This window comes from Felis catus, unplaced genomic scaffold, assembly GCF_018350175.1.
Source record: "Felis catus isolate Fca126 unplaced genomic scaffold, F.catus_Fca126_mat1.0 Un_scaffold_57, whole genome shotgun sequence".
NCBI classification, from domain to species: domain Eukaryota; kingdom Metazoa; phylum Chordata; class Mammalia; order Carnivora; family Felidae; genus Felis; species Felis catus.
Genome location: NW_025408541.1, coordinates 93,026 through 111,296, shown reverse-complemented (window position 1 = coordinate 111,296; position 18,271 = coordinate 93,026). Strand labels below are relative to the sequence as shown.

At 47.0% G+C, this 18,271-nt stretch overlaps 2 long non-coding RNA genes across 44 annotated transcripts in view; one reads left to right on the top strand and one right to left on the bottom strand.

Annotated features, from left to right (window-relative positions):
* LOC109499376 overlaps positions 1–11,456 on the bottom strand; it is a 56,474-nt gene extending 45,018 nt beyond the window's left edge. For 16 of the 24 annotated variants that reach the window (XR_006593703.1, XR_006593707.1, XR_006593686.1 and 13 more), the window contains exons 1-4: positions 11,317–11,456; positions 9,070–10,420; positions 8,236–8,299; positions 444–463 (exon numbers count right to left, since the gene is read on the bottom strand). This is a non-coding gene — a long non-coding RNA (uncharacterized LOC109499376). The remainder of the gene's footprint in view (positions 1–443; positions 464–8,235; positions 8,300–9,069; positions 10,421–11,316) is intronic. The other 8 variants (XR_006593693.1, XR_006593695.1, XR_006593698.1 and 5 more) reach the window with 8 other exon arrangements.
* Positions 10,069–18,271, top strand: part of LOC111559277 — a 65,801-nt gene continuing 57,598 nt past the window's right edge. For 13 of the 20 annotated variants that reach the window (XR_006593722.1, XR_006593724.1, XR_006593720.1 and 10 more), the window contains exons 1-2: positions 11,358–11,493; positions 17,806–17,895. This is a non-coding gene — a long non-coding RNA (uncharacterized LOC111559277). Of the gene's footprint in view, positions 10,207–11,357; positions 11,494–11,850; positions 12,042–17,805; positions 17,896–18,271 lie in introns of those variants that run through there. The other 7 variants (XR_006593721.1, XR_006593715.1, XR_006593712.1 and 4 more) reach the window with 3 other exon arrangements.

The window sequence follows — 18,271 nt, the reverse complement described above, 5'->3', positions numbered from 1 at the left end:
CCCCCAGTAGGCAGGTCATGCCAAAATACTCCTGCCACTGGATTCTTAAACATTTCTGACCCAGAGTTAAATTCATCCACTTCTCTCTAATTCTCTGATTTTTTCCTCTACTTGGTCACCTATCTCAGTTGCCTGCAACTCAATCTGTGTTATCACATAGGATGCAAATAAGGAAAAGTCACTGTAAAGAGTTAAGGGACTAACTAGACCATATAAGTCAATCTCTTTATTTCTAGCTGAATTAGAAACCACAGTGAACAGCTGTATAAAAAAAAGTTTAAGGGGCACCTGGGTGGCTCAGTCAATTGAGTTTCCAACTCTTGATTGTGGCTCAGGTCATGATCTCATGGTTTGTGAGATCGAACCCCGCATCAGGCTTTTGAATCTTTTTTAAAAAATTAAAAACAATAGATTACAAGGAAAATAGAAGCCTGAAATCTTACCTTCATATACTTGATTCTCCCTAGAAGAGGGATAAAGAAAATTAAATTTGATGTAGAAACAATATTTTTTATAAAAGTATACCTCATGACAACAATGTCAAAATCATAATCCAATGTGGTATTATAATAAAGGGTGGTTCAGCAAAATAAATTATGTTTATAACTGTTGCAATTCTGGTATAGTTAACATACAATGTTATATTTGATTTGGATGCACATATTGGGATTCAACAATGCTGTACATTACTCAGGGCTCATCCTGGTAAGGGCACTCTTTAATCCCCATCACCCATTTCTCCCATCCCTCCACCATCCTCCGCTTTGGTAACCATCACTTTGTTCTCTAAAGTTAGGAATCTGTTTCTTGGTTCGTCTCTCTCTTTTCCCCCCCTTTGCTCATTTGTTCTGTTTCTTAGATTCCCCATATGAGTGAAATCAGATGGTATTTGTCTTTCCTTAGCATTATATCCTCTCTATCAATCTGTGTTGTTGCACATGGCAAGATTTCATTCCTTTTTTTGCTGAGTAATGTTCGTGTGTGTGTGTGTGTGTGTGTTAATGTATATATCACCTCTTCTTCGTCCACTTATCTATGGATGGACACTTGGGCTGCTTCCACAATTTGGCTATTGTAAATAACGCTGCAGTAAACATAGGGGTGTGTCGTAGACTCTAAGTCTAAAGTTCTCTTTTGGCCAGCAAAAGAGCAGATCCAGGATTGAAACTAGAGATGGCTAATGTCCAGGAAAAGGACAAGAACCCCGAATAAGGGTCCTTGCCCCATATTTATTCAGATCAGAAGGCTTGCAAACGTGATGGGTGTGTACAAAGAGACAAAGAAACAAGGACCATTAACTTGTGGATGTGAGGGGAAAAGGGGGAATTTGAAGATATACACTGTTTTGGGTTTGGGTCAACATAAAACAAAATCCAGGCTTCGAACAGATGGGTAGATGGCTGTTAACAGCAGACAGGAGGTGCTGTGCCTATTTATCTTTGCCAGCCTAGGGGATGAGACAGATAGTGAGAATAACCTCAGGGTTAATAAGCCACCTTTTCTTTTGTTAACCATATCCACTCCAGGCTGCTTTTCCTGCATGGCAGTAGTCCAAAGTCCAATTCACCACTGTACCCATCCTGGCCCTATTCTCCTATGAAAGCACCTTTCTGCTATGGTACTAAATTTGGGGTCTTTCACCCTGAATATCTAACTTGTTATTTCTGTGTATTGACCATCTTTCTGTCATTTCTATTTCAGTCCTTTGCCTCTGTATATATTTTGGGGGCTCAGCACCCCCTCCCTATTTTGGGGACTTTTGTACCTCCATATTCCCAGTACCTTTTTCCTCCCTATTCTCAGAGTGTCTTTGCACCCCCCCCCCCCCGATTCTTGGGATGCCAATCTGGTTTAGCCAAACTCGGTTGTGAGTATTATCTTGACTATGTTATTTCTTTGTGCCTTGTGAACCCATTGGTGTAAGCCCAGGGGATTCCTAAGGTTATCCCACACAGAGGTACTTACCTCCTTTAGAAGTAGTTTTTTTTTTTTTTTTTTTTTTTTTTTTTTGTATTCTTTGGGTAAATACCCAGTAGTGCAGTTATTGCCTCACAAATCATTTCTATTGTCAGTTATCTGAGGAAAGTCCATACTGTTTTCCAAAATGGCAACAGCAATTTGCATTCCCAGCAGGAGTGCATGAGTGTTCCTTTTTCTCCACATCCTCGCCAACACTAGTTTTTTTCTTGTCTTATTGATTTTAGCCGTTCTGACAGGTGTAAGGTGATATCACGTGGTGGTTTTGACTGCATTTCCCTGACCATGAATGATGTTGAGCATGTTTTCATGTGTTTGTTGACCTTCTGAATGTCTTCTTCGTGGAAATATCTGTTTGTGACTTTGGTCCATTTGTAAATTGTATTATTTGCTTTCTGGATGTCGAGTTGTATAATTTATTCGTATATTTTGAGTACTAACCCTTTATCACCTATTTCATTTGCAAATATCATCTCGCATTTAGTGGGTTGCCTTTCAGTTTTGTTGATTGTTTCTGTCTCTGAGCAGGAGCGATTTATTTTGATGTAGCCCCAATAGTTTAATTTTGTTTTTATTTCCTCTGCCTCAGGAAACACTCTAGAATAGTGTACCTGTGGCCTACCATACTAAAACTTTAGAAGTAGAATAACCTATAGAAATAATTTCCTTTCTACTTGCTGATATTTCAACAACCATTTCTATGGAAGAAAATTAAGGTAGAAATCTTATTTTTGACCAAAAGCTCTGTTTACATTCTATGAAACAGACACCAAACTACTAATTTTCAATAATGGAAATGGCAGAGTTATTTTAGTGTAATAACCAATGCACCATTTACTTCCAATTCTTTTTTGTCAAGTCCAATAACCATAATAAACTTCAGAACCACAAATATCTCAGAGATTCAGACAAAACAAAAGTAAAGGTAAAATCTTTGGACTAAAAGATGCCTCTGACTCACCAGAAACACTGGAGAAATGTCTGCTGCAGTTGGCTATTTTCTGAACTGACAAACAATTCTGTCAAATCGGGTCCTATGATTTTTCCCCCATCACCAACCATAAAGGTTTTCAAATCAGAGAGGAAGGGGGAGATGGCTAGAGAAAACACACGAGCAACAACAGAAATGAAAACAAACGTTTCCAGAAAGTGCAAAAAGTGCTTCCTTGACGAGAGTCATTCCCTGAAGACATTATAAAATTAGACCAGGTACTTGAGACGTTATAGAGAGATCTGAACAAAGTAAATCAAATCATAGGAAGTATGTTCTCAGACCACAAATCACTCAAACTAGACATCAAGAACAAAAATGTCTTTGTTGGAAAATGACCCCAAAAAATGAAATTAAACAATAACCTTCTCAAAAAGACATGGACTCGATGGGAGTTGGGGGGGGGGGTTGGTAATGGCAGAAATAGGTGAAGTAGATCAAGAGTACACTTGTGATGAGCATGAGAAATGCATAAAATCACTGAATCATATGGAACACCTGAAACTGATATTGCACTGTATGTTAATTATAGTTGAATTTTAAAAAATCCATAGAGGTCAAAGAAGACATTTCTGCAGAAATTTTAGCATATTTAATCTAAATGATAACGAAAATTAAATGTATTAGAGGGAAATTTATAATATTGAGTGCATATAAAAGGTCCAGCTATTATAAAATTCTCTGCTTACTTATGATTACAAGTCTATCTATAAGGTACTTTGGTATACACACAGCAAAACCAGTTCACCAGAGGTAAATTAGACAAGCATTAGTTCCCATGGAGGCAGGAATGATGCTATGTTTCCAGTGAATTTCAAACACATCACAGCCAAGAGGGAAATGGTCAGGCAAAATATGGACAGGCTGAAATAATATTGGAGATGATGAGGAATCTTAAAGACGTTTACACTATATCTGTCATAAATAATCATCCTTATAAACCCTCTACCAGCCTCCAGGAGGTTAGTAAGCACTCCTCTCAAATGTCTCCTCATGGAAGAGCGAGAGGACAGATGGCTTACAAAGGAGCAGGAGCAAACTTATGGGGGCGACGACTGTGTTTGTTCTCTTACTGTGGTCACGGTTTCATTGCTGCTTACCATTTGTCAGATATCAATGAATTGTATTCTTTAAAAAGGTATTGCTATTCTATACAAAGTATACGACACTGAAGCTGTAGGAAAAACATAATAGGCAACTCTGAGAAGTTTTATTTTGCTGACAAACATATTGCAACTGTGTTTTAATAGTAAGAATTTGTAAGGCAATGTAAAACAGAATAATTAAGAAAATGCAAATTTAGAGTAGATAAGAAGTCAATGACTTCTATTGTAGATTCATGAAGAACCTGGATACAATCCTTTGGAATATCTCCAAACTATGCCCCAAATTCATGGAAGAATGGAAGAACGTAAAAACACAAAATGTACTAGAGATACAAATGAGATTCTTCTACAGAAAGATGTTTACAGATACGGATATATCTGAGAGAGATGGGCAACTGCTATTATACTAATATGCGATTATTTTCCAAAAAGAGGAATTACACATTAGCATTCACTTTTTGATGTTTTCTTTCAATGTTCACTTTGATTCTGAATCACAGCTCAAAATGTCAGATTTCTGAGGTACAAAAAGATTTGCATAATCAGGTTGTATAGTTTGATAATATCTGTGGGATTTTAAGTTTCCTGAACACACATCTCCAAATAGCCAGTGAAAGGAATTCATGTTTCTATTTCATGGTATTGTGCCAAAATCAATCAATAGCAACTCTGAAAATTGATCTCTAAAAGAACACAGGGGTGCCTGGGTGTCTCAGTTGGTTCAGCAACTGACTTTGGCTCAGGTCATGATCTCGCAGTCCGTGATTTCGAGCCCCACATCGGGCATTGTGTTGACAGCTCACAGCCTGGAGCCTGCTTCACATTCTGTGTCTCCTTCTCTCTCTGTCCCTCCCCTGCTCACACTCTGTCTCTTTCTCTCAAAAATAAACATTAAACAATTTAAAATGAAAAATAAAGAAAGAATACAAAATTCTGGGATATGGTCACCAAAACAACAGAACACATATCATTCTACAAAAATTGGACTTAGAAGCACTTTAGGAACAAAACACTCACAATGCAATTCACACTAATTCACATAGCAAGCTTAATTTTGTGCAAATGAACATGTCTAGAAAGTAGCCTCTGAAATCTGTAACATTTTAATCTTCAGCTCTCAGAGATGAGGTCACAAAAATGTGTAATGGTGGGACATATACACTGTCTTTGTCTAACCACTGTCTGAAAGAAAGCAGTAGCTGTCAGCACAATGATTGGTCATGGGGCGCAAATGCACCAAAGACACAGGCCATCTTGTCACGACGGTAAAACATCTTCAGCTGTGGGCACTCTTGGTGCATCTGGCAGCTGTCTGCCTACAGATATCAGGAGTTGACGCTGAACTAGATTAGATCCATTGGGGCCAATAACACTAGGTTCTCACAGTCAGTGGCCATGAGTAGGTGGAGGTGGGAAATGCAAGACAAGTTAGTTGGTGGAAGAATGCAGAGATGAGGCAAGGAGAGAGAGTTGAACCTGTCCGTGAGAGGCAGGTAAAGGGGGGAAATTCTGTAAAGACGATCAAGAATTTTCCTCCTTCGCAGTCTCAAAAGAAAGAGAATTGATTCTATTTAGATTGGAGGCATTCATGTGGAATGATTCTGCCTCAGTGCTAGGGTTATTCCTGACTACTGGGACTTTTCAGGTCCCTCTCTAAGGATCCGGTACATTCCAATCTAAAGAAATCTACTTATCTCTGTGGTGTTCCCTGTCTGTCTGCCACTCTCACTCTCCTAGGGGTATGAGTTTTGATTAGTCACACTGGGTACCTGGTATTTCGTTGTATTTGGACAATCCCAAGGACATTCAAAACCCTTCTTGTTTTGAATAAATCAACACTCTGCACATACGTAGCTAAAGAAAGGACAACAGGGCTGCCTGGGTGGCTCAGTTGGTTAAGCGTCCGACTTCGGCTCACGTCATGATCTTGCAGTCCGTGAGTTCAAGCCCCGTGTCAGGCTCTGTGCTGACAGCTCAGAGCCTGGAGCCTATTTCAAATTATGTGTCTCCCTCTCTCTCTGACCCTCCCACGTTCATGCTCTGTCTCACTCTGTCTCAAAAATAATTTAAAAAAAGTTAAAAAATTTAAAAAGAAAAGAAAGGACAACAATTTATTCACTTCCTGATCATGTTGCTCCTAGTGATTTTCCTATCGTAAATGTGCAAGCAAGATGCAGTCACTTAGTGTCTGCTGGGCTTATGAGGCTCCCAACGACACAGTTGGACACAGAGTCCCTGGAGGAAGCTTCCAAGACCAGTGGCAAAGGGATGCCTCAGAAGTTGTTAAAAGTCATCAAACCAGGACGTACAGAGTCCAAAGTCATTACACTTTTTAACACTCTAGTACTAACACCAATCCAGTTATCACTGTTCCCAGGCCTACCAAATATCACAAATATGAACAATGTGCTGATAGGAAAATGAACTAAATAAGAGCGTGTGACATTTTTAAAAACAACTTTAGTGAAATAATTCACACATCATAGAAATACCTATTCCAGTCAATTAGCTCAATAGCTTTTAGTATCCTCACAAATCCTTCCTTCTTGACACTATAGACCTACTATATTCGGGTTTACATCCTGTCCGCACCGCTCTTTTTGAACCAAGCAGCACAGACAGGACCCAGAATTTGATGTGGACAGCTGTGGCCACAATGACTTCAGGCTTGTGGAGAAACCTTCCCTGTGGTCCTCAGTCTTCAGGAAGAAATGAAGTTCCTCTGAAGTTCCCATCAAAAGCCCCATAGAAAAGCTGTTGTTTAACCAGTGTGAAAGAACCCAATTGGAAGGAAGAATCCACCGATGTCCCATGTTTACTCACATTTGTGTTTGGGGAACGGGGACACCCAAGCACAAGGAGCTAGAAACACAGCCTCTGTCCCTTCCTGTCCCTGTCCTTTAAGGGGACTCTAGGGTTCCAGGCAGGAGGTGGACATGGGGGATGGGGTGTAGGTGGGAAAGGGAGGAGTGGGGAGGGGTGGGACACAGGGGAGGGTGGTAATTGAGGATGTGGGAGGAGTATAAAAACAGGGTGGGGTTAGGGAAGGGGAGTGTCAGGAGAAGAAGGGGGTCAGAGACAGTACCAGGATCAGATCAAGTACAAGAGGGGAGGGAGGAGGGTTCAGACAGGTTAGTAGGTTAGCAGGTCAGTAAATCACTAGGTGAGCAGGACACAAACAGCAGGTTAAGTGGACTCTCAAAAGCAGGTAGAGCAGAGGAAGGTCCTTGTTCTTCCAAGCCCTCGCCTGTCTGGGTGTTTCCATAACAACCCGGAACATTTATACTCTCTCTGGACCAACCTGGTAGAGCAACATAGACACCCCATGTGACCTCATTTTTAAAAAGCCGCTTCCCAGCTGGTTCACCACCACGTGCCATCCCAACGACCGTTTCTCTCTGGAAACTTGGCTGACCTTCTGGTTTCTGGGCCCTCCTAACCCAGCTCCCTGTCACCTCTTCTGAGTGCTCTCTCCTTCCTATCTGAACTCCCATCTCCCACGGGCAATAGCTGAACAACCGAAGAAGCAAAGGAGGACAGAACTGCAAGAACAATCAAATACACAAACAGACAGGAAGGTTTAACCCTCTCTCAGTAAGTCAAAGAAGATAGAACATCCATAAGACAGAGATCTTGAAAGCAAACCATCGGAATCCCACAGCTATATCCATATATGTGTCCACACGGACATAACACTGCAGAGGACACATTCACTTTAGGCACAGAGGATACAGTTACAAATATTCACCCTACTTGCTACAGCCATAAGGGAAATTTCAAAGGAATGAAATTCTTTGAGAGGAATAAAATCACACAAGGCATGGTTTGGTATTAGAATGTGCTAGAAATCGCTAATAAAGAGGTAACTAGAAATTCCCATATGTTTAGACATTGAGAAATTCCTCTAGAAGTAGAATATGAGTCGAGAAATCCCAAAGAAACAGACCTACATTTGACCTGAATGATAGAAGCCTGATAAAAGTGTAATCCAAAATGTCTCCTGGCCTGCAATATCCTGGAATATTGGTGGGAGAATATTGTCTGATCCCCAAATCATCTCTAACTGACCTAGACATTTTAACACCACAAACAGTGGTAGATCTGTTATTTATCTGTGGGACCGTCCTAGCTATTGGCATGGGCTGTACATTATGAACTTACGGGGGGAGAGGGTGGTCGTCAGAGAAGAAATCCAGCTGACTCAATAGGGATCTCCTGAGGACTCCTGGAATGACAGGATTTTAAGAGAAATAGTTCATCCGCATCTCTCCTGGGGGACCCACAACAACACCGATTGTTGGCAGCTCCAGGTGTGCTGGGTGGGGAGGGCCAAGCAGGTGGGCAGGGTCCAGGGACCCAGGGGACTAGACAAACCTACTGTATTCATCTCTCCTGGGCTCTGTCCTGAGCTGAGCTTCCTAGTTTCTCTACATGATCGACTCAATGATTACCCATCTGAAAATCATTGTTCTAAATCCCTTCACTTTTATTTTTTTGGCAAATTAGTTGTAACATGAACCACTTGGGCACTGCTAAAGGAGCAAAGCAAGGTCTCCAACCTAAGTATAAAGAAACCATACAAAACAACGAAAACCAAACCCAAAACAAACAAGAATGAAAAACTAATAGTTACATTCCCTTAAGATCCTGCTGCCTGCCTAAAGAACCCCAGTGTTGGGCTTTCCTGGTTATAATGGAGAGGTCAGCTCCAGAGGGGGTGGAGACTGACTGGCCCAAAAGTGAATGGGAGAGAGGCCCTGATTATAAGGGGCCCCAGGGAATTCCAAGAAGGGTGGCCGGGGTCACCCTGATTATAACTGGAGCAGAGACCAGGGAAAGTAGACGCAGTGAACAGAGTTTTGGCAGCCTTGAACAAGTGAGATCATTCATTTAAGTGTCCCCAAAGCCAATATCAGCCTCCCATCTGGGGAGCCTCTCATTGCCCCTGACAGCAGAGCCAGGAGCCTAGAGTTTGAGACCCAGTGTGCTGCTTACCAGCTGTGTGAGCCTGGGCTGGTTTCCTTCAGTAAAATGGGAGTGTCCATGTCTGTGTCCAGAACTGTGCTGAGGACAAGATTAAGCCAGGGGCAGAGCACTGGAGGTTCTGTGATCCCACGACAGAGCTAGGAGAGGCTGCTTGCGATTCTGTATCTCCCTCTCTCTCTCTCTGACCTTCCCCGGGAGTTTCTGTGCTGAGACCACAGAGCCTGGACGCTGCTTGGAATTCTGTGTCTCCCTCTCTCTCTGTCCTTCCCCTGCAATTCCTTCAGGCACTGGGAGTGCCTACTTCAGGCACTGGCAGTGAAGACTTCAGTCACTGGGAGTGAGGACTGCAGTCACTAGGAGTAACTGCAGACACTGAGTGTGACTTTGACTTCAGTCACTGGGAGTGGCTTCTGGAGTGACTTTCCTCACCTGGAGTGACTTCCAGAGGGAATTCCTTCACTGGGAGTGACTTCGCCAGTGACTTCAGTCACTGGGAGTGATATCTGGAGTGACTTCCATCATGGGGAGTGACCACAGGAGGGGCTTCCCTCATTGGGAGTGACTTTGGGAGTAACTTCCTTCACTGGGAGTGACTTTGACTTCAGTCCCTGGGAGTGGCTTTGGGAATGACTTCATTCACTGGGCATGACTTCAGCCATTGGGGGCGACTGACTTCAGTCACTGGGCTTGCCCTCAGGCACTGGGCATGCCTGTGCCCTTCAGGCAGTGGGCTAACCAACAGGCACAGGGTGAGAATTCAGGCGTGGGGCAAGACTTCAGACATTGGGCGTGCCTTCAGGCAAGGGGCTTGCCTGCAGAAACTGGGCGGGGCTTCATGTAAGGGGCAAGGCTTCAGGTAGGAGGGTTGCCTTCAGGCAAGGGGCTTGAGTAATTGCACATGGAGCTGTTTCAGGCAAGAGGCATGCCTTCGGGAACAGGGAGCTGCTTCAGGCACAGGGAAACTTTCCAGGCACAGGGCGCACCTTCAACCATGGAGCTTGTCTTCAGGCACTGGGAGCACCTTCAGTTACAGTGAGAGGCTACATGCACAGGGCACGACTTCAGGCAAGGGGAGCCTCTGTGTTCTTCAGGCACTGGGAGGGCCATCAGGCACTGGGCTCACCATCAGACATAGGGCACACTCAGGTAAGGGGCGCTCAGTCAGGCATTGGCAAGACTTCAGGGAGTACCTGTGACCTTGAGTCAGGGGAGCGCCTTCTGGCATGGGCCTTGTCTTCAGGCACGGGGAGCTTCTTAAGGCATGCGGCGCGACTTCAGGCACCTGGATCTCCTGTGCCATTCAGGCAAGGGGAGCACATGTGCCTTTCAACAAGAGGCTCCCCATCATGCACAGTGAACTCTAGGAGACACAGAGATGCCCTCATGCATGGGGTGCACCCTCAGAGATGCCTGTGCATTGCAGGCACAGGAAGTGCCTTTAGGCACTGGGAGTGCATTCAGGCACAGGCATGGTAAGTGGCTTCAGGAACTGGAGGCTCTGTGCTCGCAGCACAGAGTCTGAAGAGGCTGCTTGGGATTCTGTAACTCCCTCTCTCTCTGTCCTTCCCCTGCAGTTCCTTCAGGCACTGGGAGTGCCAACTTCAGGCACTGGCAGTGAAGACTTCAGGCACTGGGAGTGAAGATCATTCACTGGGAGTACGACTGCAGTCACTAGGAGTAACTGCAGACACTGAGTGTGACTTTGACTTCAGTCACTGGGAGTGACTATGACATCAGTCACTGGCATTACTGTCACTACAGTCACTGTGAGTGACGTCAGGAGTGACTTCAGTCACTGGGAGTGACGTCAAGAGGGACTTCTGTCACTGGGTGTGACTTAGGGAGTGACTTCCAGCACTGGGAGTGATTTTGCCAGTGACTTCAGTCACTGGGAGTGACTTTGGGACTGACTTCCCTCAAGGGGAGTGACTTCCTGAGAGAGAATTTCCTCACTGAGAGTGACATAGGGAGTGACTTCTGTCACTGGGAGTGACTTTGGGAGTAACTTCCTTCACTGGGAGTGACTTTGGGAGTGATTTCATTCACTGGGCATGACTTCAGTCATTGGGGGTGACTGACTTCAGTCACTGGGCATGCCTTCAGGCAAGGGGCATGCCTGGGCCCTTCAGGCACGGGGCTAGCTTTCAGGCACAGGGTGAGAATTCAGGCATGGGGCGTACCTTCAGGCAAGGGGCATGCCTTCAGGCACTGGGCGGGGCTTCTTGCATGGGGCAAGGCTTCATGCAGGGGACTTACCTTCAGGTGTGGGTTTTGCCTTCAGGCAAGGGGCTTGAGTACAGGCACGTGGAACTGTTTCAGGCAAGAGGCAAGGCTTCAGTAACAGGGAGCGGCTTCAGGCACAGGGAACGTCTTCAGGCACGGGGCGCACCTTCAACCATGGGGTTTGTCTTCAGGCACTGGGAGCACCTTCAGGTACAGTGAGCGGCTTCATGCACAGGGCGCGACTTCAGGCACGGGGAGCCTCTGTGCTCTTCAGTCAAGGAGCGGGCGCACCATCAGGCACTGGGCGCGCCATCAGGCACGGGGCTCCCTCAGGCAAGGGGTGCTCAGTCAGGCATGGTGTGTGCCTTCAGGGAGTGCTTGTGCCCTTCATTCAAGGGGAGCGCCTTCAGACACGGAACATGCCTTCAGTCACAGGGTGTGCCTTCAGGCACTGGGCGCGGCTTTATGCATAGGGCGCTGCTTCAGTCAAGGGGCTTGCTTTCAGGCAGTGGTTTGACCTACAGGCAGGTGGAGCTTTTTCACGCACAGGGCGTGCCTTCAGGAACAGGGAGTGGCTCGCGCACAGGGCGTGCCTTCAGGAACAGGGAGTGGCTTCAGGCACAGTGAGCATCTTCAGAGAAGGGGTGCTCCTTCAGCCGTGGGGCTTGTCTTCAGGCACTGGGAGTGCCTTCAGGTACAGGGAGCAGCTTCATGCACGGGGCGCTCCTTCAGGCATGGGGAGCATCTGTGCTCTTCAGGTATGGGGCACGCAGTCAGGCATGGGGCGAACCATCAGGCATAGGGAGTGGCTTCAGTCATGGTGCAGGGCTTCAGGCATGGGGCGAGGCTTCAGGCAAGAGGAGGTCCTGTGCCATTCAGGCAAGGGGAGCGCCTGTGACACTCAGGCACGGAATGCCCCATCCTGCACAGGGAGCTCAGTCAGACTCAGTGCATGCCTTCAGGCATGGGTTGTGCCTTTAGAGAGTGCTGGTGCCTTTCAGGCAAGGGGAGTGCCTTCAGACAAGGGGAGTGCCTTGAGGCATTGGAGGCTCTGTCCTGTGAGCACGGAGCCTGGGGCTCTGTGCTGGGAGTACAGAGCCTGGAGGGGCTTCTTGGGATTCTATGTCTCCCTCTCTGTCCTTCCCCAGGAGGCTCTGTGGTGAGAGCACAGAGCCCGGAGCCTGCTTGGGAGGCTGTGTCTCCCTCTCACTCTGTCCTTCCCCTGGAGTGCCTTTAGGCACTGCGAGTACCAATTTCAGGCACTGGGAGTGACGACTGGACTGCAGTCCCTGTGAGTGAAGACTGCAGCCACCGGGAGTCACTGCAGATACTGAGAGTGACTTTGACATCAGTCTCTGGGAGTGACTATGATATCAGTCACTGGGAATGACTTTGACTTCAGTCTCTGGGAGTGACTTCAGGAGTGACTTGAGTCACTGGGAGAGACATCTGGAGTGACTTCCTTCACTGGCAGTGACTTAGGGAGTGACTTTCATCACTGGGAGTGACTTAGGGAAAGACTTCCTTCCCTGGGAGTGACTTTGTCTTCAGTCACTGGGAGTGACTTTGGGAGTGACTGGGCATGACTTCAGACATGGGAGTGACTGACTTCAGTTACTGGGCATGCCCTCAGGCACTGGGCGTGCCTAGCCCTTCAGGCATGGGGCCAGCCTTCAGGCATGGGGCCAGCCTTCAGGCAGGGGAAGCCTTCAGTCAAGGGGCCAGCCTGCAGGCATGGGACCTGACTTCAGGCATGGGGCATGTCTTCATGCTCGGGGTGTGGCTTCAGGTAAGGGGCTTGTCTTTAGGTACGGGGCATGCCTTCAGGCACAGGGAGTGGCTTCAGGCAAGGGGCTTGTCTTCAGGCAAGGGAGGGCCTTCAGATTTGGGGAGCAGCTTCAGGCACAGGCGCGCCTTCAGGTACTGGGAGCATCTGTGTCCTTTAGGACACTTTCCATGGAATGTAGCGCTGCACCACTTCTGGCCCCACATGTGTGTGGTCATATCAGATTTAGGAATTTTGTCCTCATCGAGAGAGAGAGTCTTAGCTGGTGTTCGGGTTTGTGCCAGGGACTTAGATAGGGCTGAATGGACAGGAGACGCATTTAGTCTTTGTTTGCCAGGGCAAGCCTCCATCGTGGGCCATTCTTTGATTGGGACTTAGCAACCACTTCTGCAGCAACATCTGGACTTTGGATTTACATGGTGATATTCCACATTCCACGCCAAGTAATACTCTTCCTCCTCTGGACTCCATGCGTGTGGGATCTTCAGACTAAAGAATTGGGTCACCATCAGAGAGAGCCTTAGTTTCCGTTAGGGTTTGCTTCAGGGCCATTAGCAGCGATGAAGCAACACTACTCATGTTATCTACATGGGGTGTTGGATGAGGGACCATGCACACGTGAGGGTCTGGTGTAGGATTAGCATTAGATTTGGAGTGAGGTTTAGGTTGAGGAGTACTGCAAGGGTCACGGTTAGTGTTAGGGTCCAGGAGGCCCTAGGTGCTGAAACCCAAGCAGTGCAGTGATCTCCCTGGAGGGTGTTCATAGATGTGCACAGCCCCCTTTGTGGAGAAGTGTGTTCACACTTCTGAACAACCCCGGCTAGGGGAGGGTTGCCATTCGCACATGGGCCCCACCGCATATCACTGGGTGCTGTTCACACATGTGCATGCCTCTCCCTACTGGCGGAAGAGTGTTCACACATGCACAAAACTCCTGCTCCAAGAGGTAGGGCGTTTCCACATGAGCACAATCCCCATCAGCGAGGGAGGGCATTCATGCATGCTCCTTACCCACTACCGCAGGAGGCTGTACAGGCATGTGCACTGCCCCCCCCCCACTGGTGTATGTTCACACATGCACACAGCTCCCCTCAATGAGGGAAGGCATTTGCACATGTGCCCCCCTCGCCTCGGCAAGGAAGGGTGTTCAGGCATGAGCAGAACTACCACCTCAGGCAAGGAGGTCGTTGGCGCATGCGCCCTGCCCCACTTAGCACAGGAGGTGCTTCAGGCTTCCTCCTGGCCCCCTGTCAGCATGTGAGTCAGTCACCCATGCACAGCGCCACCCCTCAGGGAGAAAGTACTGATGTCACTATTGAATGTGACGTTTCATGAATGGTTCTTTTCACTTTCACAGCTGAAGAAACACGTATCTCTTAAGGTTATGTTTAGGGTTAACATTACCATCAGTGGCAGGGTAAGGGTTTGGTCAAGCTTCCTCCCCCTGGGCATGGATTTCCCAACATTAGCATGTCCACTTTTGGCACGGGAGCGTGTTCAACCATGTGCCCGACACCACTTTGGCACAGCAGGGTGTTGACCTAGGCTTCCCACCCCCATATTGCGGGAGGCTATTCACACACACGCACTGCTACCCCTAGGGACAGAAGGGTGTTCACACATGTGCACGAACCCTCTCAATGTGGGATGGTGTTCACGCATGCACCCAGCCCTCTCCACTGGGAGAAGGTTCTCATATGCACCACGCCCCCTTGTCATGGAAGGGTGTTCATGCATAGGAACAAGCCCCTCTCTATGAGGGGGGGGTGCTTTCATGTATGTGCCCTGCAACTCTGCAGCCAGGGAGGCCGTTGATGTATGCCCCCCGCCCCCCTCGCCAGGATGGCGTTCACGCATGTACAAAGCACCCCCTCCTTGCCGAAGTGGGTTCAGGCATGCCCACAACCCCCGCTCTGTGAGGTAGACCATTTGTACAGGCACACAACCCTCCCTCAGCAAGGGAGAGCATTCATGCTTGTCCCCACTCACCTCGGTGTGAAGGGTGTTCACACATGCACAGAACCCCCCTCAGCGTTGGAGGGCGTTGAAACATGTGTCCCACCCCACTTGACACCAGAGGTGGTTCAGGATTCTGCCTTGCCCCTGGTTGGTGTGTGAGATGGTCACCCATGCACAGTGCCACCTTTTAGGGAGAGAGTAGTGATGTCACTATTAAATGTGATATTTCACGAATGGTTCTTTCACTTTCACAGCTGAAGAAACACACATCTCTTAAGGAAAATGTTAAGGTTGGGACTGACATAAGGGGTAGAGTAAGGCTTAGGTAGTACTTCCTCCACCCTGGTTATGAAAGGTTTTCAAGCATTAGCGTACCCCCCTTTGGACAGGAGGGGGTTAACACATGCACCCTCCCACATCAAGGGAGGGGGTCACCATTGCGCCACTGTCTCTGTGATGGAGGGGTGTCACTCATGTTCTCCCCCACACCTCTGCATGGGAGGGGATGATGCATGTGCCCCTTCTGCACCCCTTCATCGGCGATGTAGCCTTGATGTTCCTTTTAGGTCAGACGTATTTTGCACTGCCTTGGCCGCTCATTGGATTAAGTGTCCCACTTCGGTTCAGGTCATGGTCTCACGGTTTGTGGGTTCGAACCCTCGCTTCACCTCTGTGCTGATGACTCTGAACATGGAGCCTGCTTCAAATACTGTGTCTCACTCTCTGTCTGCCCCTTCCCCATGTGTGTTCTGTCTGTCTCTCTCTCTCTCAAAAAACCGTGAAGCTAAAAACATTTTAAAGCAGCTCCATCGGTCTACTTGTCTCTTGCCCTATCCCCGCCTCTTCACGGGAAGGTCCATTTCACTGATTGGAAGAGATATTAAAACCCTCGTGTGGCCATTCATATGAGTCACTATTTAGGAAACAAGTGATTATGCTACTCTTTCACGGTCAGGATACCATGGCCGTTTCATGAATGTCCCTAGGCAGGCAAGGCCTCTAAAACTAGAAATGCTAGAGGTGATTTTACTGGTAAACAGGTGGGGTTTGTGTTCACTGAGTTCCTTTTACTTCTTTTCATCTTCCTTGATTGCCTATCTGTGTTGGGTCAACAATTGGTTGGATATTGACTTTATAGTTAGGTTATTTTTATCTCATGGTTAACTATCCATGGTTATCTGCTCTGATAGAGCTTAAGCAAGTACAAATATTTCTTGTTGCACATACTAGCATTATTGTTTTCTGTGCACCTGCAGCTGTTTCTCCCAGTCCATGGGGAGCAATCACTTCACATCCAGCACCACCTGCTTTGTCCTCCTATGCCCAGCAGCACATGTGCCAGTGTCTGCAGAACTTCCCTTGTTTCTCTGTCAGCCGAGTCTGAATGGGTTTCTTCTCCCACTCATCCCTAGTTCTCATCTCTTTAATGGATGACACACATCGCTGAAGGTCACAGTGAAGTCTCAAACTCCAGTATGTGGATTACGTGGCACCATTTTACAGTCTCACTTGATTACTCCCTTTCTTTAAGGATTACTTCCTTCCTCCTCCCACCATCTGGGCCGCTGCTCACCTTTGTCTGTGTTGGTTGGTCCTCATCTTCCTGCCCCCCATCTGCTTTCCATCCGCCCTTACTCTGGGGTGATCTCAGCCAGCCTCAGGCTTCTATATGCCAGCAGCTGGGGCCTCTAAGTCTTTGCACGCTGCCCACAGCTGTTCATGTCTCCAGACGCCTGACTCCAGCTGTGCACCACACAGGTACTACCCTCCCCAGACTCTGCTACCTCCCTGTAGGCGTCTCCTGTTCCCCTCCCCTTTTTTACTGGGCTGATGCCACACTGGCTCCTCCCTGCTCCCTGAGCTTGTCAAGCACATACTCCTGCTTCAGGTCTTTGCACACACTTTGCCTCTCTCTGTCGGGGACATACTTCCATGTGCCAACATGACAAACTCCCTCATTTCCATCATCACCTTGCTCTGACATGACCTGCTCAGTGGTGTCTCTGCTAGCTCTCTATGTAAAACTGAAAACTGCTCCTTCTCCGACCTGAACACACGATATCCCTTCCCTGCATTCTTTTTCTTCCTGGCCCTTGGCACCATCTGTTTTTCTTTCTTGCTTGCTGGATGTCGCCTACTGCAGTCCCTGCCAGTTTGTCGGCTCCATGGAGTCCAAAGACCAAACTAGCTTTGTTTAAGCCTGGTTCCTTAGGGCCCTCGAACAGTGCCTAACTCCTTCAAAGGCTCACACACCTTTTACTGAGCAAGTAAATATTGGGATTTCATATTATTTTGCTGTGTCCGCCATCACAATGTACCACAGACTGGGTGGCTTAAGCAACAGAAATTTATTTATTTATTTTCTCACACTTTAGATCAAGGTGTGGCCAGGGTGAGTGTCCTCTCTCCATGACTGGTGGATGATCTCGTTCCCATTGTCTTCACGTGGTCTTCCTTCTGTGTGTGTAGTTGCCCACTCTCTTCCTATAGGACACCAGTTATCAGATTAGAGTCCCTCCCCACAAATGAGCTCATTCGACCTCCACTTTACCTTTCAAGATCTGGTATCCAAGTACAGTCTGATGGGTAGTTAGGACTTCAATGTATGGACTTTGGGGGCAAATCCATTCCATAACAGGTTTCTGTCTGTTGTACCTAGTCAGTACCTACATGGTTTTTTTTTTCCTCTATGCCCTTGTGCCCATTATTTGCTCACACAGTGCTAATCCCAGTTTGCCCTTAGCCCAAGTTATAACTCCGTTTATTTATTTGCATAGGCTTGCATCTTCCCTCTACCTCTATACTCCAAGTTCCTGGCTGGCACTGGAGTTACATCCTTAGCACGGACATCATAACCTCCACGTGAGGTAAGTATGATTATTTTCATTTTGAAAATCAACAATCTGAAGCTTAAAAGAGAGTAAGTCATGTTTCTGAGATCACAGTACTAGTAAGTGCTGTCCTTTGGATAACTTTGTTCTCATGGGCTCCAAAGCCCACTTTCTTTCATCTACCACATGTCTCCAAGTTGAATGCGGAAAAGTCATACTTCAGCCTGGTATAATATAAGCAATGGTATGTGTAATGCTGGCGTAAGAATTCAGGAAATGGGATTAAGTTTAGTATCTGAGTAATTATACCCACAGGTTGAATTTCAATCTCACATCCTTTTATTTTTTACTGCTGCAATTTCTGTTATCCTTAATGATTACATAAACGTATTCTTCCCTTTGCAAAATTTAG